Source organism: Somniosus microcephalus, chromosome 8 (assembly GCF_052327205.1).
Source record: "Somniosus microcephalus isolate GS21.2 chromosome 8, FLI_Smic_1.0, whole genome shotgun sequence".
Lineage (NCBI taxonomy): Eukaryota > Metazoa > Chordata > Chondrichthyes > Squaliformes > Somniosidae > Somniosus > Somniosus microcephalus.
Genome location: NC_140994.1, coordinates 83,296,669 through 83,317,539, shown reverse-complemented (window position 1 = coordinate 83,317,539; position 20,871 = coordinate 83,296,669). Strand labels below are relative to the sequence as shown.

The following is a 20,871-nucleotide window of genomic DNA, read 5'->3' as shown; positions in this document are numbered from 1 at the left end:
CTGACATCTCCTCCTACCTCTCCCCTGGACCAAGACCCCACTACTAACATTGGAATATTTACCTTTCTATGCCAGTAGATGACAACTCAACCCAGAGGAGATGCAGGAGGTGGAAGAGTTGGTCAAGCTACAACCCGCGAACAAGCAGCTGGGAGGTTTATATTCAGTTCGAATTCAACAAGCTAGTAACCTTGCACAATATTCGAAATATAAAGACATGACTCAAAGCAGTTGATGACGGCATGAATGTGCTCTGTGAAACACTGGAAAAGATGGTGCGTGTTGGTCTGCAAGCAAAGGACATCCAGTTCATGGCATTCATGACACCAGCAATGAAGTCCTGTCTGGAAGCCTTTCCTGAGTTGCTGTTTATTGATAGGACGTACAAGATTAACAAGTACGTCTAATCTGCATCAGATTATGGTGCAGGACAATATCGGCGGGGCAGAGCTGTGTTTTACACCATGGTGAGGAATGAGACAGCGGAGATGCTGGATGAAATCATGCGTGTGCTTGTTGAAATGATGGGATCCTGCGTGGATCAGGAGAAGACAGCAATTATGGACAAGGACATCAACGAGATGAATGCATTCAAGAAGCAGCTCCCAGCTGTCACAGTGCTACTGTGCCAATTCCATGTTATAATGAACATGAGGAGGAAGATCTGCAGCGACACATTGGGCCATCCTAGAAAGCAGCAATTGTTTGACATCTGCAGGGAGATGGTTCATGCAGGCGCAGAGGAGAATGTGACATCATGTGTAGATAGGATTGGGCAGCTTCACCCACCCCTGCAGGAGTATCTTGCAATGAACTGGGTTCCACAAAAGGAGATGTGAGTAACATATTCCCGAAGTACCATTCTAACTTTCAGGAATAACACCAATAATCGGATCGAGTCGGAGAATGGCAAGATAAAACACCTGCTCCACTCCTCCTCATCCATGAAGGAGTGCATTCAGTCGCTGGCCCTCCACAATGAAGTCCTGGATGGGGAGCATTCCTATACCACATTTTTGCAGAAGACCTCTTTCAAGCAGGTTGCAGAGACACCTGCAGATCTACAGTCCTTCTATGCAGCATTCACCAATTACGCGGTGAAGCAGATGCAGAAAAAACATCGTAACCTGTATACCGTGAGCGTCAAGCAGCAGGAAGCGGACACAGTCACTGACTTCTGGGGACAAGGATTACACTCTGCAGGCACATACCTGCAGCTGTACCTTCTGGAGTCATAATTTGTTGCCCTGCAAACATGCTATTGTAGTGCAGAGGCATTTGGGTTTGTCTCTGGGGAGACTTGCCCCCAACAGCCGTTGGCAATCATCTCGGCTATGCGATGATGCAGACATTGCTCCTGGAGTTGTTACTGAAGCCCGGTCACGGGCCCTCAAGAGCCGTGAGAAGTACCATATAGCTGCAAACATCACACATCGGTTACAGCACATCTTGACGAACAGCAGATTTTCCAGCGACGACTCGACTGGCTCGAATAACAGATTTACAACTGGCAGCAAGAACTGGGAGGTGAGATGGAATGGACCAAGTTACCTGCAGCTGCTCCTTCTGGATACAGCATCATGAACAATGGTGCAATTGTGCCTCGATCAATGCCTGGTGCCTCCAACATGGAAAATGTACCCGAGGACTTTGCATTCGCAATTGAAACAAATGTTGAATTTAAATGCTCAAACGAACCCTTGCCAGGAGGGCAGGATTGTGTGTTGGGGGGGGGGGGGGGGCGGCGCGGTGTAGGTCGCTTTACAGCTCAAGTGCATAATGGGCAGGCGAAGGACCCCAGTTGTTACCACCGTCCAATGCCCAGGCTTGGGTCTCATTTGGATACTGCCCGCACCAAACCAGCGCTCTGCCTGTTGGTGGCAGCTGAAAATCGGACGGTGCCAGCTGACAGTCAGAGGGGACTCGCACCTGTAGGCAATGGGAGAGAGCTTTTAATGTGAGCCCCAGGAAGCACATTCTTGTTTAAAAAGTAACCTTTGGACCTCTTGATTTTTTTTTTTTTTTTTTTTTATATATAAGAGCAACCTCCAGTGGCCCTTTTAAAGACCGCTGGTTAAGCCGCTCAAAGAGCAACAACAACAACAACTTGTATTTATATAGCGCCTTTAACGTAGTAAAACATCCCAAGGCACTTCACAGAAGCGTTATCAAACCAAATTTGACACCAAGCCGCTAAGGAGATTTTAGGGAACACTTCGTGGCAGTTTTTAAGGAGCGTCTTAAAGGAGGAAGGAGAAGTAGAGAGGCGGAGAGGTTCAGGGAGGGAATTCCAGAGATTTGGGCATTGGAGGGCAATGTCCACACACATGCTTAGGAGCAGGGAACTGACAAATTGGTCCCATTTTTCCCTCCACGTCTGCCACTATACGACCCAATTTTGGCCAGTATAGCTGAGGAAAATCAAGCTCATAATGTCTACTCTCAGCAACGTTTTACTGCATACAAAGGGTCAAAGCTAAGCTCCCCACCCCCACCAGCAATTAGTGCTAGACTGAGCTATGCTGACCGGGAGCGTCCCAAGTTCAATCCTCTGCTGATCTCAGTGACTTCCTGCTCCTAACTGGTATCCAGTGGGAATAAAAACAGAAAATGCTGGAAATACTCAGCAGGTCAGGCAGCATCTGTGGAGAGAGAAACAGTTAACATTTCAGGTCGATGACCCTTCGTCAGAACTGGAAAAAGCTGGCGATCGAACAGGTTTTTAAGCAAGTGCAGGGGCAGGGAAAGGGGGGAGGGGAGGAAAGAACAAAAGGGAAGGTCTGTGATAGGATGGAAGGCAGGAGAGAGTAAGAGACATAAGATGGTGCAAGGCAAAAGGCGATGGTAATGGGACAAGTTAAGAAACAAAAGATGGCTCTAGATGAAGTGTAAATAGCACTGGCAGAATGAGACAGCTGCCATGTGGGAGAAAGAATTTTTTTTTTTTTTTTTTTTTTTTTTTATAAATAGGGGCAGAGGTTATGGTCTGAAATTGTTGAACTCGATGTTGAGTCCAGAAGGCTGCAAAGTGCTTAATCAAAAGATGAGGTGCTGTTCCTTGACCTTACGTTGAGCTTCATTGGAACAGTGTAAGAGGCCGAGGGCAGTGAGGTCTGAGTGGGAGTGGAGCAGAGAATTAAAGTGACAGGCGACCGGAAGCTCGGGGTCACCCTTACGGACTGAACGGAGGTGTTCCACAAAGCAGTCACCCAATCTGCGTTTGGTCTCCCCAATGTAGAGGAGGCCGCATCGTGAGCAGCGAATACAGTATACTAAATTGCAAGAAGTACAAGTAAATCACTTTCACCTGGAAGGAGTGTTTGGGGCCCTGGACAGTGGGATGGGAGGAGGTAAAAGGGCAGGTGTTGCATCTCCTGCACTTGCATGGGAAGGTGCAGGGCGAAGGGGGAGGGGTGTTGAGGGTGATAGAGGAGTGGACCAGGGTGTCACGGAAGGAGCGGTCCATTCGGAATGCTGAAAGGAGGTGAGGGGAAGATGTGTTTGGTGGTGGGATGACGCTGGAGGTGGCGGAAGATGATCCGTTGAATATGGAGGCTGGTGGGGTGAAAGGCAAGGACAAGAGGAACCCTATCGTGGTTCCGGGAGGGAGGGAAAGGGGTGAGAGCAGAAGTGCGGGAAATAGAATGGACACGGTCAAGGGCCGTGTCAACCACAGTGGAGGGGAATCCTCGGTTGAGGAAAAAGGAAGACATGTCGGAAGCACTGGTATGGAAGGTGGCATCGTCAGAGCAGATGCGGCAGAGACAGAGAAACTGGGAGAATGGAATAGAGTTCTGCCTCTGCACTTGCTTAAAAACCTGTTCGATCGCCAGCTTTTTCCAGTTCTGACGAAGGGTCATCGCCCTGAAACGTTAACTCTGTTTCTCTCTCCACAGATGCTGCCTGACCTGCTGAGTATTTCCAGCATTTTCTGTTTTTATTTCAGATTTCCAGCATCTGCAGTATTTTGCTTTGCATTGGTATCCAGTGGGCTCTGCTGGAAACTGGGTGTTTCTGGATGGTATCAAAATGCTCTTGAGTGAACAGCCTGCTGAGATTTGTTATCTAGGCTGTCACATAAAGAATGGCCAGTAAGGAACCAGAGGTTCGAAGCTGTGCCAGTATCCACTGATCTGCATCCAAAGTCAGCCTGTGGCTGCGGGAGAAGAGGAAAGAAAAGTGGGAAAAGTCATGGGATTAGAAGCTAGGTTCAATTTACATTATACACCAAGTCTAATTTATTTGCTTTCAACACACACAAACTTGATTTTCAAGTCTCTGAAGCAATGTAGGGTAAAGTTGGTAAGGCAGGGCACTGCCAAAAGGGCTCACTAAATTTACCTTGATAATTAATTACCCCTTCTGTTCCCTCAAAGTATAGTCGAAACTCGTATTTTTTATGATAAACCTCTTTGCTTTTCTTTTTTTTTTTGGTGTTTGGTCTTCCTTGCTCTTAAATGAACCCAATATGTGCATACCAAGTGTCCTTGCCTTCTGGAGATGGGGCTTGCATGGAGTCTCCAGGAATTGAAGATTAAACACCAAAACACTGCTGCGAACAACACCTGGGAGAAAAATCATAGGGGCTGGAAGTGTTCTGCGCATGCTCGCTTCCATTTTCTTCTTTGTTTATTAGTTATCAAAATATTGGAGATGGGAAAAAGGCTGGCAGTACTTTAAAGTGAATAAGTCACGCAGTCCAGATGAGATGCATCCTAGGTTGCTGAGCGAAGCAAGGGTCGAAATTACAGAGGTACTGGTCGCAATCTTCCAATCCTCCTGGGGTCCAGGCTCGGGGTCTGGGTTTGAGAGTGTAAATCCTTATTTAGCCACTTTTTATATTACAACATTAATATTTTGTGCCATTCCCTGGATTTCACTCTGCTTTAAATAAAAGAAATTGAGACTTTATATTAGTTGATCTTCTGTGGTATTGCTTGGAGAAAAATACTGATTTGGGTACTTTAGTGCATTTGTTCTTCAGTTTTACATACAGGACATTCACTGACTCTCATCATAATGTTGCTGCTACATGGAATATTATTTGCCAAAAACAATCTGTTCCAAGTCTTCCTCCACCTCTGAACCATGATCATTACCCACTGACACTGGGTTAGTGTGGGGGAATCAGCCCAGGTTCCTGATCACTACCCAGTGACCCTGGGTTAGTGTGGGGGAATCAGCCCAGGTTCCTGCTCCTGATCATTACCCAGTGACTCGGTTACATGGAGAGAATCAGATTAAGTCGCTCCTTCTGATCTCTGCTTGGTGATTCTGTGTTATGAAGCGATGTCAGTCCAGGATTAAGCGGTCAGTCATTTTCAGTTGCTCCGGAGGAATGGACCTTTCGCCGGATGAACAGAGTCGCCAGCCGGGATCCCGATGGCATTCAGCCTGTCACTCACCATCAGCCTGGACCGGGGCACACTCACTCTCCACAGGCGGCTCTGTTCATCAGGCGAAAGGTCAGCCACCCCAGGTGGGTGGCGATCTCTCACTCTGCAACTCCAGCCTTGGAGAGGGGATCCCGCAGGGCAGGTGCATGGTTCCAACTCCAGCTCCAGGCAGCTCGATCAAAACAAGTTTCCAGGTCGTGGCCGACATATGTGCATGCGCCAATGTTTTCTATCGTCACAAATATTAGATCGTTAAGAACCAGACGTGCGCATGCGCAGAACACCCAGTTCGTTGGCAGCAGTCATGTCCTTTTTTTTAAAAAAACAAGAGACACACAGCTTTTAAGGCATTACTACAACAACAACAACTTGTATTTATATGGCGTCTTTAACGTAGCAAAACGTCCCAAGGCGCTGCACAGGAGTATTATAAGACAAAAAATTGACACCATGCCACATAAGAAATTAGGGCAGATGACCAAAAGCTTGGTCAAAGAGGTAGGTTTTATGGAGTGTCTTAAAGGAGGAAAGCGAGGTAGTGAGGCGGAGAGGTTTAGAGAGGGAATTCCAGAGCTTAGGGCCTAGGCAGCTGGAGGCACAGCCACCGATGGTTGAGCGATTATAAGCAGGGATGCTCACGAGGGTAGAGTTTGAGGAGCACAGATATCTCTGGGTGTTGTGGGGCTGGAGAAGATTACAGAGATAGGGAGGGGCATGGAGGGATTTGAAAACAAAAATGAGAATTTTGAAATCGAGGTGTTGCTTAACGGGAGCCAATGTAGGTCAGTGAGCACAAGGGTGATGGGTGAACAGAACTTGGTGCGAGTTAGGACACGGGCAGCCGAGTTTTGGATGACCTCAAGTTTACATACGGTAGAATGTGGGAGGCCAGCCAGGAATGCATTGGAATAATCAAGTCTGGAGGTAACAAAGGCATGGATGAGGGTTTCAGCAGCAGATGAGCTGAGACAGGAGCGGAGACGGGCAATGTTACAGGTGGAAATAAGCAATCTTAGTTATGCCGCTGATATGTGGTCGGAAGCTCATTTCGGTCAAATATGACACCAAGGTTGCGAAAAGGCTGGTTCAACCTCAAACAGATGCTAGGGAGGGGGATGGGGTCGGTGGCTAGGGAATGGAGTTTGTGGCAGGGCCCGAAGACAATGGCTTCGGTCTTCAACATTTAATTGGAGAAAATTACACTCTACAAACATTTTTTTGTGCGACATACTTTATTACGGTGCAACAGTTATGACACCTTACTGATGTGCACTGGACACAAGAACCCAAAAATGTCTCCTTGGTGCAGGGCCTTTTTGAAGCATAAAGGGTATACACATACATGCATCCAGAGCAGTGCATTGATGCCAAAGGGAGCCAGTGCTTCACAGCATCTGAAGGACTGACCCACAGCCACACAAAACTTATAAGACACACTGACTGTATACCCTCTTTTATGCTTCAACAAGGCCAAATACTTCAAGGAGACATTTTGGGTGGAACTTCTTTATGACATCATGAAGCTCCACTCAATGACATCATGAATTCTATCCAGTGCCCAGTATGCCTTATCAATATGCAAGACTAAGTACCGGGATATAGAAGCATCATTCCTTCCTTGCACCGACCATCATAGAATAATGGAGTGCTACAGCACACAAATAAACCAAACCATTCAGCTCATGTGGTGGTGTTTTTCTAAACATGAGCCACCTAGTCTAATCCCATTCTCCTATTCCTCTTTTTCAAGTAACTAATTCCCTACTAAATGAATTTACATTTTGTGGTAGAGAATTCCACTTTTAACCATCCTGTGTGAAGAAGTGTTTTTCTAACCTCCCTTAAATTCCTTTTGTGACCATCTCAAATCTGTGCCCTTGTGTTACAATATCATTGACCAGTTAAAAGTCTCTTACTATTTACCTTATTGAGGTTTCATAATCCTTCCTGAAGCAGAGTGCCCAAAATCGTACACAGTAATCCAACTGTGGCCTAACTAACGCATCTAGCAATTTATCTCCTTTTCCAAATAAACTTCAAAAATTCCTTCATAGCTGGAACTGTGAAAATGAGGATAGAGAAAAGAGAGTTAAACAATGGAGGATATTTATTTTGATTTTGACATTCAACTGCAGCACGATCAGATTATTTTCTCTTATCTTTCTTAATCAACTTTTAAATTTGACAAGGGTCCAAAGCTGCCTTTAACTGAATGCATGGACTTCTAAATACTTCAGGCCTTTATTCATCCACCGAAAAAAAAACTCCCTGTCCATCCCATGATGACAAACACCATGTGTGCTTCCAATTTTGACTGGTTTATGCGAGTTCCAACAACTCCACCTGAATGCAATTAAAGATCAGTAAAACCACCAACTCTCGATTCCAAATTAATACTAATGTAGGTATTCGGGTTCACCTATGTAGGTATTGGACGAATTCCTGCTTAATAATCGAGTTCAACTCCAGGAGAACAATCAAAAAGGTTTTTAATGCAGGAACAGAGGAATTCTAACAGGTTGCAGAGCTAGGTACAGGAGAGCCATAAAATAGGTCTTCACCAGACGGAGACGCCACGAGGACTGAGTAGGCAGTCCTGTGGATTGTGTGATGACGTCATCGCGTTCTTCCCGCACTTGGGTAGTCACGTGACTTGCGTGATGACGTCATCGTGTTTGCCCGCGCTTGGGACGGTCACGTGACTTGCGACGTGACGTCATCGCGTTTACCCGGCACTGCAGCTGGCCGTTGCGGCCGAAGTCGCGGGAGCGGAAGGCCAAGCTGGGCCGGTGGCCGTTGCGGGAGGCCGAGCTGGGCCGGCTCGCGTTTGCCCGCGTCATCGCGTTAGGTCGCGTTCTTAAAGGGGCAACGGCCCAAACATGCAAACTCTATACAAATGTAGTTAAAGGGAATTATGTAGGTAAGTAAGGGACAGTCGGTAGTACCGCTACACTAAGATCACATGTAAATAAACTAATATTGTGGGTTTCCTCCATAGCAAGGTGGTTTGATCTGCTAGATCATCCCTCAATTCTATTGATACCCTTTAAATACCTTACCCACTCTTGACTCTTATTTCATATGCCTAAATAATTGGTTCCCCTGGGTAGGTTTCCCGATGTATTAAAAGGTTTAGTTTGCCATCCATATTGCATATCATTTCGAGCATGCCCAACTGATCCTCCGCTTCTTTGAAGTCTACTCCTTAAAAACCAAACTCAAACTATTACCTCATCCTCTAATACAACAAAAGAAAACTATTCAACTTCATTTCCCAATACCAACACATCAGACAAGTACCCTATCTTAAAGAGGCAATTGTACCCATTTTCCATTACAGAAGCTTAATTATGGTATTGACAGAGAAAGATAGGCATTGAAAATAAAACTCCTCGGGCTCCCAATAGATTAGATGCACCAGCTGTTGTCGTACTGCACAATGACCAGTAAGGTCGCTGGTTTGATCCTTTTCTGTGCAGTTACCAGCTCTCATTCAGGGTAGCTGCAGCAGGGCAGTAAAATTGTTCACAAGCTTGAAGAATGAAAAATAAATCACCCACAGCTCTGCTGGTTGTTCATTATCCAATAATCTTTCTTACCCATCAAACTGCCACTCTGAGTCAACTGAAAAGTCTAGAAAAATGCTGATGTGGTTTTTGTATCAAAGCTCATTCAACAACCTTGAACAGGTTCATCACTTCCTTATCCGTAATATGTAAAAGATGAAATTAGCCTTTGTCGATTCTCCACTTTCAGCTTATGACAGAATGCTCAATGAGCCTTGTCTGAGATTTTTTTTTAAAGTGTAAGTCCTAAGGGGAAGAGCAGAACCAGTGCCGCAGGAGAAGGAACGAAAGAAAGAGTTAAACAGCTGTGCTGGGGCTGCAGAACCTCCCATTATAGGGAATCATAAAGAGTCCTTTGCATCCCATCACAACATAGATAAACAACACCATGTCGAAAAGACATCTGGATCAGCCTCGGTACAAGGCACCAAGAGAGCAATAAGCACAATGATTCAAACAGGGAAGCAAATGTTTAAAATACAATAATTACAATATTTTGTTTTCAAGTGGATTTGAAAAGTTTGTTTTCAGCAATGTCAAATTAATATGGCACAGTAAGTTATGCATATAGTATCTAGAAATAAGCCATACTTGTATGTTAAACAGAAACAGAAAATACTGGAAACACACAGCAGCTCAGTAAGCATCTGCGGAGGGAACATACAAGTTAACATTTCAGGTGCGGATCCTTCTTCAAAACTGACAAAGACGGACAGACATATTCATACAATCAGAGAAAGGGGATTGTATTAACATACCAACTACTGTATCAAAATAAGATTGGGCATTTCTTTCTGTGAATTAAGGGATTTTTAACCCCTTATACATGGTAATAGAATTAATTATCATGTTGCATCTTAAGACAAAAATGCTTAATTGTCATAATTGGTATTCACCCTAATGCCTGACATCTACTATGGCAATGGTATTTTCTGGCACAGTCCGCTATATTTTTTGAAATTCATACAAAATTGGGCATCTTGTATCATGTACCCAGACATCAAAGCAAAAAGATCAAAGAGCTTGTATCCGGCTTGGCCTGCCTTTAAAGGTCAGGATGCTGATGCACCTCCACTTCAAGGTTGCCATACAATTCACTGATTCATGTACACCATCCTATATCCTCAATGTATTAGCATTCATTCTGATAAAGAAATGTTTCAGCATCTACAGAATAGGAGGAACTGGATGATATTAGGCTAACCATGAGTATGTTGTGGAGATGGTCATTTCACAAGCTGCTGTTTCAGCTATACATTCCTTTATGCTTGCAACCAACCTTTCTATAACCTTTTCTAGAAAATCTCTCGAAACTTACAGGAAACAGTCTTGATCTCCCAGGATGTAGCACCAATACTGACCACGACTATATGGAATTGCAAGATCTTCTGAAAACTTAGGCAGATTTTACAGTTATCACACGTAAAATAGATTTGAATACAAATCTATTGAAAAAAATGAAATTTGCGCCCACAGACTCAAGCAGTCTATTCCATGTCCAATGTACTTTCATCACTAATATAAGAAACATGAACTTGGAGCTGCCCCCAAGAAAGGAAAAACAGTACAAACTACTTGGGGCAGACGTAAGGGGCATGGGAAGGTCATGTGATGAAATTATGCAATTCTCTCTTAGAGTCATCCAAAGCAGCACTTTCCCCAACAGAGGACCTGTTGGTTTAGAAGTTATTACTGTTACAGTACACAGAATCAAGGTGACGACCTGAAGAAATAACCTGTTTTTTGGTCACAGAATGCTTTGGGAAATGGCCACAGGACCAAACAAGATTTTGTTTGGCCCAGAGCTAGCATCGCTTAAACAGAAACACAATTCAGTGTTTGCACAAAAGATCAAGCTACAAAGAATGTGCTGGAAAAAAACTTCTAGCCTACAAGGTAAATCAGATTAAGTATATCTTTGTACAACCAGGACCCTATAAATGGCAAAGATAATCTTGTACCAGTCTGGTTGGCCCGATACTGTAAACCATTTCCCAGGCAACAGAGGAGGCAAACATTTACCTGTTCCATCATCCAGCAATCATTCCTCCAATACTTGGGTGATTGGTTTTGTTAATCTATTTCCTTCTGTACCTTTTATTTCTATCTGCCATTGCTGCTCTTAAGCCAACCACACGGATATATCTATGCGTCTTTGGGATTCACCCACTGACTTACTCCACCTCTGTGAAGAAGCATGCACGCACCACTTGCTGCGCCCCTCAGAAGCACTGCCACACACTGCCAACATTGAGAACTTGCTTAATAGGGAGATAACAAATGATTCATGAAATACAGTTAATGCTACAATGGCTGCTAATTTAAAGGGTAATTACTTTCATCTTTCATATATGTCAGTTGCTGCATAATTTAAACTTTGAATATTCAATCGTTCGATTATAGTTTGCAAATGTTAAAAAGGTCTTTCATAAAAGAAAATTAATTTTGCCAAAATTTACAAGATTAGTCTGCAATAATTCTTGTAGCTTTCTTCCCTGAAGACAACTCTACATTACACAATACCCATTTAACATAGGCCCAGAAATTAGGATCGGGGGCTTGCCGCGCGTGCAAGCCCCCGATGTGCACTCACCCTGCGCGCCGACATCTGAAGCCTGGGCCTGCTTGGAATTCCTGTCACTGGCCCGGGTCAGATGTCAGCGCGATGTGCTTGCCTGATCCAGCGGCGTAGTTAGTGCGATGTGCCGGCTGGGATCAGGTGAGCACTGTGCAGGCAATCAGGGGAGGGGAAACTTCATGAGTTTGAGAGTAAGAACTGTCAAACTCATGAAAAGTACGGGCGCCCAAAAGACTAGTTTAACTTTAAATAAAATTTTAAAAAACATCCCAATAATTAAATAAACTATAAATAACTTTAAAAAATGATTTTAAACAATTAATCAAATTTTTGGAAAAAAATCATTTTTTATTTTTTTTTTTAAAATCGGGTCTGAAACTACACTTACCTTACTGTAAAGTCCTTAAAAACAATAAAGCTGTGGAAAAAATGTTATAATTTTAAGTAATAGACCACTTACCTTAAAGAATGAAGTCTTTACATCTCCTTTTTACATTCGTAAAAAGCAGACCCTTACACACACGCAAACCTGTGGAAAAAAAGGAATTTCAGCACGCACGCGCAGACTCCTGCACGCACGCGTTCGTCCTCTGAACCCCTTGGTTCAGAGGACAGGAAATGCCGGTTTCCCGCGCATGCTGAAATCTGGCACTTCCAACGGGCTGACGCGTGAGTATCCCGTCCGTACTCACGCGTTGGGACCGGAATTACTGGCCCATTATGTAATTTTATGTTAAATACATTTAATGCTAAATTCTATTAGTTTTTTTAATCCTCATGGATGCTATAACTTCCCCACAGACTGTGAAAAGGTGGATTATGTGCTTTCATACTTCTGTTTGAAGAATGAAAATAACAGTAATTTGACATAATGCAAGAGTCTGGTCCTCTTCCAATTGGTTACACTGCAACACAAAAATATCATAATGTTATCTGGACCAATGCAAACATATGACTTGCTGTGTCTGCTCCTTATAATGGTAGGCACAATGCCTGACGGTCAATTTATTTTGAGCTGGGCTGAAACAACTAACCAGTAGATATTCCCTGAGCCCTGGATGATTTAGCACTCAGCAAAGCCTGTGGGAATGCATGGGTGAGATCATGGAAGAATGAATATAATGCTACCAAGTTAAGTATTTTGTCGTTATTCAACACACTGAAAGCATACCAAAGTAGTATGACACAGGAAGACATATGCCCATGAAATTAAGTTTTAATACCAGTCCAGAACACAGCTAAAGCAAAGACATGATGCCAGTCATCAGGTCCTATGAGCAATCTTTAATTAATGTATGGCGATTACTCCATGTGTCAACCTTGAAGACATCAATTGGGACCCAACACAGGTGCTCAAAAAGCAAGCCCAGACAGATGGAATAACTCTTAACCTACCCTGTTGGCTCCTATCTGTAACAATGTAAAATGCACAAAACCATTCATTCATTCATTTGACTAGCCTTTGTTTGGTCACTGGCTCACCTGTATTTTCTACAGTGGAAACACTTAACTGTCAGGACTACAGAATCTATTGAGCACGCTTAAGATAAAACACATGGCTCAGCAAAACCAACACCCCAATTATGTCTAATGATGCAGCAAACAACAATCCAAATGAAATTAGGAAACAGTATTGGGTAGAAATTCTTGAGATTGGCATCATGAGGCAGCACTGAAGTCTTGGTGCTGGTTGATGCGCACGAGTCATTGGTGCTCTGTGGTGTTAATAAATCTGCACCATCCATGTTGCTCACAGAGCAGTGATGTTGCTCAGTACCAATCGGAGATCCATGTCAGACAGTGCATCTTGAAACTGGAGCCAAGAGCATTATTGAATGGTGCCAGTAGCAGGTGGTGCTGATTGGATCCCTGTGGCCAGTCTCTTGAATTGGCCCTGGGTATACATGGAAGCCACAGTGCAGCTAGTGCCATCTGGACACACATGTTGCTTGGTGTCAATGGGGACTTGAGTCAAAACTCAAGATCAGAGTCTTCAATTCCTGTTTGAAGAACTTCTTTTGTGCTTTTTGTGTTTTTTTTCTGGTTACATCACTCCATTCAGGATAAGCGGAGTGCTCTGTCTTCGTGAGTACTTTTAGAGAAAACCAAGGCAGATAAAATTATGTGATCTGTTCAAACAATTTATGCACTTTTCATGCTAAGCTATGCCTGAGAATGCTGTATTACAACTTATGCATTGCCTGAAATCTTTCACTGAGGTTGAAATACCCATACTCTTACCTCAAAACTGAAATGGAAATCTAAACGGGATTCTGCCAATTTTTCCTTGCATTTCTTTCCACACCCTGAAACAGTCAGACGAAGTAGAAATTTTAGAAACTTGATCATCTACCGAAAGGAGAATGCTAATACTACCCATCTCTTCCAATCAGGTGCAAACAATTAACAGGATCTCAGAAAAGAGCCAAACTGACATGCAGGCATGGTGCCGGTCTTTGTTAGGAGTAGGAACAGGAGGTCACATGTTGGCACGAGTACAGTCAACAGTGTAATGGTTTTTGAGTGCAGAATAAGCGCCACCCAGCAAACGATTGGAATAGGGCCAAACTCTTACGGTGGTACAGAATGTGAAAATGTCATTATACTTCACATTTCATTATGTTCTGCTACTTCAAATACTTCACCAGCTGGTGTTTTGCACAAGAATCGTTTATAAGAAATGTAAACCACCTGAGGGATGGCACTGCACCTCAACAAAAAATCTCAACAATGTAATCCAGGTTTGCCCTTATTATCAGAGACAATGCAAGTCAACAGAATGCTGTACACCTCTTACTTATGTCAAGCTATGCCCCATGCACCAGCATAAATTCTACTGTATTAAGCATCCAAAAGGCTAACCTCTTCAGGCCACATAACCAAGAAAATTGACCAGTTAATCTGTTTTGGTGATGTTGGTTGAGGGGTAAATGTTGGCCAGGACACAAAGAATTTTCCTGCTCTTTTTCAGTAGTGCCATAGGATCTTTTACATCCAGGTGAAGCAGTGGACAAGACCTCGGTTTACTATCTCATCCAAAAGACAACACTGGAGTCAGCCTAGTTGATGCGCTCAAGTCTGGAGTAGGGCTTGAATCCACGATCAATTACTAAAAGACAAGAGTGTTATGACTAAGCCAAGGTGGCACTTGCATAATCCTGCTGTCCCTCTGCCTCTAATTACTTGCATTAACATTGTAACATTTAGGTTACGGTTGCATCAGCTCACTGTGCCTCAAAATGGTGAGATGGGGATTCATAAATGCAGTTTCACACTGAGCTTCCCACATCTACCATACCTTTGGGAGAGACAATGGCCCGTAATTTCCGATAGGAAGCATCCACACGCAGGAAGCCTCCTATCAGAAAAAAATCTACGAACTTACCTGAGGGCTCCCGAGGTCAGGACACTTCCACTCCTGGGCCTCTCCACAGTCGAAATGTGCAGTGCCCACGTATCCCAGGGGCGCATGTAGTTCGCAAGCGTCCCTGGGATCACGTGGGCCAGGCCAGCCAATAGGAGAAGGGAATCACCCTTCATACTTTTGACAGAATGACCTGTCAAATATATGAATGGAGATCACCCCAAAAACACACAAACATTAAAAATATTTTTAAAAAACCATCATGCTTTTAAAATGAGTTAAAATTACATTAAATTTAATATTTTAAACAAAAATTAAATTTTTTGAAAAAAATAATTCAAGTTTTTTACGGGCTAAAAATAAACTTAGCTTTTTTAAAAAGTATTTTTAAATGATAAATGAGTGGGAAAAAAAAACTTTTTTTTTATACTCTTATGCTGGTAAAAGCAGCCCCTACGCCTGCTTTTAAGATTTCTAAGGGTTTTCAACGGGCAGAGGTTCTGCATAAAGCGGAACTATCCGCCCGCAGAGGCCCCTCGAGGGCAGGCGTCCGATCTGACAAGAGCATTCTTGACAGATCGGCAATGCTGGTTTTCAGCAGCCTGAAACCTGCATTTCCGATGTCCCGACAGGTGTGCACACACCCGTAGGCATCAGAAAATACGTGCCAATAAGTAAAGCATCTGCATTTCCCCAGAGATATGAAAACTAGAAAGACTTTGGCCTCTCCCCCAGATCTGAAAGCAGAACATCTATCTTCCTTCTCATGTAAAAAAAATCATAGAAAGATACAGCACAGAAGGTGGTCATTCGGCCCATCACGCTTGTGTCAGCTCTTTGGTAGAGTTATCCAATTAGTCTCACTCCCCTACTCTTTCCCCATCGCTATACATTTTTCCCCCCCTTCAACTATTTATCCAATTCTTTTTGAAAGTTGCTATTGAATCTGCTTCCACCACCCTTTCAGGCAGTGCATTCCAGATCACAACAACTCGCTGCGTCAAAAAATTTCTCATGTCGCCTCTGATTCTTTTGCCTATCACCTTAAATCTGTGTCCTCTGGTTACGGACCCTATTGCCACTTGAAACAGTTTTTCCATTTACTCTATCAATATCGTTCATGATTTTGAACATCTCTATCAAATCTCCTTGTGACCTTCTCTGCTCCAAGGAGAACAACCCCAGCTTCTACAGTCTCTCCACATAAATGAAGTCCCTCATCCCGAATACCAGTCTAGTAGATCTCTTCTGCGCCCTCGAAAGCCTGGACATCCTTCCTGAACTGTGGTGCCCAGCATTGAACACAATACTGTAGCTGAGCCAAACCAGTGTTTTATAAAAGATCTTGCAAAACTTCCTCGCTTTTGTACTCTTAATAAAGCCAAGGATCCCATAGGCATTTTTAACTACATTCTTAACTTGTCCTGCCACCTTCAAAGACTTGTGCACATACACCCCCCAGGCCTCTGTTCCTGTACCCCATTTAAAATTTACCATTTAGTTTATATTGCCTCTCCTCATTCTTCTCACCAAAATTAATCACTTCACACTTCTCTACGTTAAATTTCATCTGCCATGTGTCTGCCCATTTCACCAGTCTGTCTATGTCCTCCTGAAGTCTGTTACTATCCTCCTCATTGTTTACAACATTTCCGAGTTTCGTGTCATCTGCAAACTTTGAAATTATGCCCTGTATATCCAAGTCCAGGTCATTAACATAATATAATATAAGAATTAGGAGCAGGAGTAGGCCATACGGCCCCTCGAGCCTGCTCCGCCATTCAGTAAGATCATGGCTGATCTTTGACCTCAACTCCACTTTCCTGCCCGATCCCCATATCCCTTGATTCCCCGAGAGTCCAAAAATCTATCTATTTCAGCCTTGAATATACTGAACGATTCAGCATCCACAACCCTTTGGGGTAAGAATTCCAAAGATTCACAACCCTCAGTGAAGAAATTCCTCCTCATCTCAGTCTTGCATGGCTGACCCCTTATCCTGAGACGATGCCCCCTAGTTCTAGACACTCCAGCCAGGGGAAACAACCTCTCAGTATCTACCCTGTCAATCCCCCTCAGAATCTTATATGTTTCAATGAGATCACCTCTCATTCTTCTGAACTCCAGAGAGTATAGGCCCAATCTACTCAATCACTCCTCAGGGGACAACCCTCTCATCCCAGGAATCAATCTAGTCAACCTACATATTGTTGTGTATGTACCTTGAAGAGAAGAACGGATTCTATACTGCAGTACCGGCAGTGACCACCCCTGTATATAAAGCCATAGCAGGCTTCTGTAAGTCAGTCTTAAGTTACCCTCTGTTCAGCTGCAAGCACGAGCAGAGGGAGCAGCCAGACTTTGGAGAGTGGATTAAAGTGGTGGTCCCCTGACCAGGAAGAGGAGGAGAACGTTGGACCACCACCACCACCAACTCCACCATCATTACATCAACTGAGGTGCCTGGAGAGAGAGGACAGAGGAGGAGAAGGAGAAAGGAGGCCTACATCAACATCAACCAGGGGAGAGGCCTTTTCTATCACTGCCTCCCCAAATTGGCCTCCACTTCAGGAGAGGGAGAGAGGGGAGAGAAACCAACTGCTTGAAAGGAGGGAAGAAAACTTCATCCGGAACATCTACAGGTGGGTGTTATTTGGGGCACTCTCCCAAGACTTTGTATTTTAGGTGGGGGGAGAAAAGAAGAAGCAAGGCCGGATCATCAAGGGGTGTAGTGTGTGTGTGTGTGTGGCTCTTGTTAAAGCTAGGCCACACACACCACTAATTAGCATCCCTTCTATTGCCTGCCCTGGGAGAGCTTGGAGCTGCCCAAGGTGAAGTCCTTAATTTAATTTAATTACATCGTTAAGACCTGTTGCAGGACTGAGCCTGGGCTTCTCCAGCTTTTCCAGGTGAAGACGTCCTCATTTTAATCAGCTCCCTCTGCTCAATAGAGGACAAAAAAAATATATATACACCGAGGCCATTAACACCTTCAGGCCTGTGACTTGGGGTGAGTGTAGCCCTTAAAAAAAAGCACCCCAGAATGGTGACTGCGTCTTCGCCGGTGGCGGGGCCAGCCGGGACCTATGCGAGACTGGTAGCCACAGCCGCTCCCGCTGTTCCTGCTGCCCCGTCACCTTTTCGATTAATAACAAAAAAGCTTGGGGTGAAGAGCTACACTCACCCGACTATGACCATCGAGGCCTGCGTCAAGGCCATGGCTGGGGTTGTCGGCCCCTCAGCCATCGTCGCGGCCTCGAAAATGTATGGGAAGGCTGTGTTCTTCCTGGGGTCGGAGCGGGCGGTGTCCCTGGCTGTCGCCAAGGGGCTCACCGTGGGCGGGACCTTCCTGCCGGTGGATCCTCTCGAGGCCACCGCGCAGAGGATCATTATTTCCAACGTCCCGCCCTATGTTCCTGGTGAGCTCCTCCTTCCCCATTTACGACAACTTGGGGAGGTGAGGTCGGGGATCACACCCATCCCGCTCGGCTTCCGGGAGGCCAGCCTTCGCCACGTCTTCTCCTTCCGGCGCCAGCTGTTTATCCAGCTGGCGCGGGAGGAGGACACTGACGGGGCGTTCGTCGTCCTCCACGAGGGGACCGCCTACCGCGCCTTTTGGACGTCGGACGGTGTGAGGTGCCATGCCTGCAGGGAGGTGGGGCACATCAGGAGGAACTGCCCTGCCTCCAAGGCCGCCGGATCATCTCGTGCGGCCGAGGCTGGCGCCGCCGCCGCCGCCCTTCCCCCCGGATCTGCCCGCGCGTCAAGTACGTCTGATGCGCGGTTGACGTCGGGGGCCGATGCCACCAAGGCCTCCGGCGGGGGGGAGGGAGCGTGTCCGGCCGGAAAGAAGGCGCGGGGAAAAAAGAAGCACCTTAGGGCGGGTCCCCCCATGGATGGCGAGCCCTTGCCCCTTGAGCCCCTTACACCCGCGCTCCTCGCGGAGTTGATCAGGGCAGATGTGAGCGGGAGGGGCCTCGTGCCCGAGCCTGTGGCCGCAGCCGCCGCAGCGGTAATGCCAATACCTGCGGCCGGGCTCGGGCCCAAGGAACCCGACAAACCTGCTCCGCCGGAGGGAGTCGAGGAGGAGGCCTTTGCAGACATGGAGGTCTCCCTCGCTCCCTCCGTGCTAAAAAGAAGGCGCGACCCCCTGGATGAGGAGGAGGACCGGGAGGAGGAAGGTCCCTCCGAGCAGGGGGAGTCGTCGCCCGCCGCGGGTACTGCGCCCCCCCCCCCCCCAGCGCTGTCGTCATCACCAGCGATCCGCAGGGGTCGCCTGTCCCTCGGGAGGCTGAGGCAGATGTGTCTGTCCAGCACGTGCCTCCCGGGGATGGGGATGAGACCCTGCCCGTGGGGGGGGTTGCGGAACAACCCGCGGCAGTAATTGAAATTGACCTTTTATCGGTGCCGTTACCCCTCGCCGGGTCGGGCAGCCTGGGGGCTGGGTCGGGCGAGCTCGAGGATAATGAGCTCGCCCAATGCGACCCGGACGTCTCCCAGGGGATGCTCGTCCTGGTAGAGCTTTTAATTCAAAACCCCCCGTCCGCTGGGTCGGAGGTTGGTGGCGGGGAGGAGGATGGCCCCCTGGCTGCGTCTCTGGTGCCGGACGTACTGGAGGAGCTGGAAATTGTTCTCTTCCCCGGTCGTTCCGGCGTCTGAGGCGGAGGGGAGCTCTGAACCGCCGCCGTCTTCTGGCCCGGCACCCCTAGAGGAGCCCAGGGAGAAATCCTCTGCCGCCGATCCTGGGGGTGGGATCCGGGCGGAGGCGGGGCTGGCTGGCGCGGCCGAGTCGTTCGCTTCGCACTACGCGGCGGACGGGTCGGCCGCTGGTGACGACCCCCTGGAGGAGGATGGGGACTCGGTGATGGGCACGGAGGACGATTCGGACTCCAGCGCCGACGTGGCGATGGATGACCTCGTGCCCCTTGCCGAGTCTCCCCTCATTTCCATAAGGGAACTCCGGGATTTTATGGCCACGTGCCTGGGTCAGCGCAATAAGGCTCGGCTGGCCCTCGACAGGTGGTCGGAGCTGGCGCTGCTCATCGATTCCGTCCGCGCCGCCGTTAAGATCATGGGCGCGGACGAGGGTGTGAACCCGCTCGAGCTGCGTCGGCTCACAACGTTTCTCACTGGGCTGCTGAGGAAGTGGCGGCTGACCAGCGGCTGCGCTTCCTCCCCCCGTTAAGTGTAGGTAGAGGTTGCACTATGCTTCTGACATGAAGATAACCATAGCCAGCCTCAACATCAACGGCAGCAGGGAGGCGCGCCGCAGATTCAATAACTTCTCGGTCCTTCGGGACGGGAAGTATGCGGTGTGCTTCCTGCAAGAAACCCACACCGTTCCGGGAGACGAAGCCACGTGGCTCCTGGAGTGGCAAGGAGGGGTCAGCATGAGTCACCTCTCCAACAATTCCAGCGGGGTGGCTATCTTGCTGGCCCCGCATTTTCAGCCGGAGATCTTGGGGGTCAAGGAACACGTGCCGGGCCGCTTGCTCCAGGTCACTGTTCGCCTGGGGGGGCGTGCCGCTCCATCTAGTGAGCGTGTACGCCCCTCAGACCAGTGCGCAGCAAGTGCGCTTCTTCGAAGAAGTGTCCGCTCTCTTGGGCTCCATCGACGTGGGCGAGTGCGTCATCCTCGGGGGGGATTTTAACTGCACCCTCGAGGCGAGGGACCGTTCAGGTCCCCCGCGAAGCCCGGCGGCGATGGAGAAGTTGAGGGACCTGGTTGGGTCCTTTGACTTGGTGGACGTCTGGCGAAATCTCCACCCCGACTCCAGCGCCTTCACTAGCGTGAGGTCTGGGGGAGGAAGGTCCAGAATCGACCGCCTCTACATTTCCCGGGTGTACGTCTCCTGCGTTCCGGCAGCTTCCATGCGGCCGGTGCCGTGCACGGACCACCACCTGGTGTGGGCGGAGCTCGCTCCGCTGCGCGCGCGGGGGGGGGGGGTCCGTGTACTGGCATTTTAA

The 20,871-nt window shown here is 46.9% G+C and overlaps 1 protein-coding gene and 1 pseudogene across 6 annotated transcripts in view; one reads left to right on the top strand and one right to left on the bottom strand.

Moving 5' to 3' along the window:
• Window positions 1-20,871, bottom strand: part of jmjd1cb (jumonji domain containing 1Cb) — a 385,858-nt gene that overhangs the window by 249,302 nt on the left and 115,685 nt on the right. The window lies entirely within an intron of this gene.
• The window catches only part of LOC147113679 (uncharacterized), a 71,087-nt pseudogene that overhangs the window by 2,982 nt on the left and 47,234 nt on the right, over window positions 1-20,871 (top strand).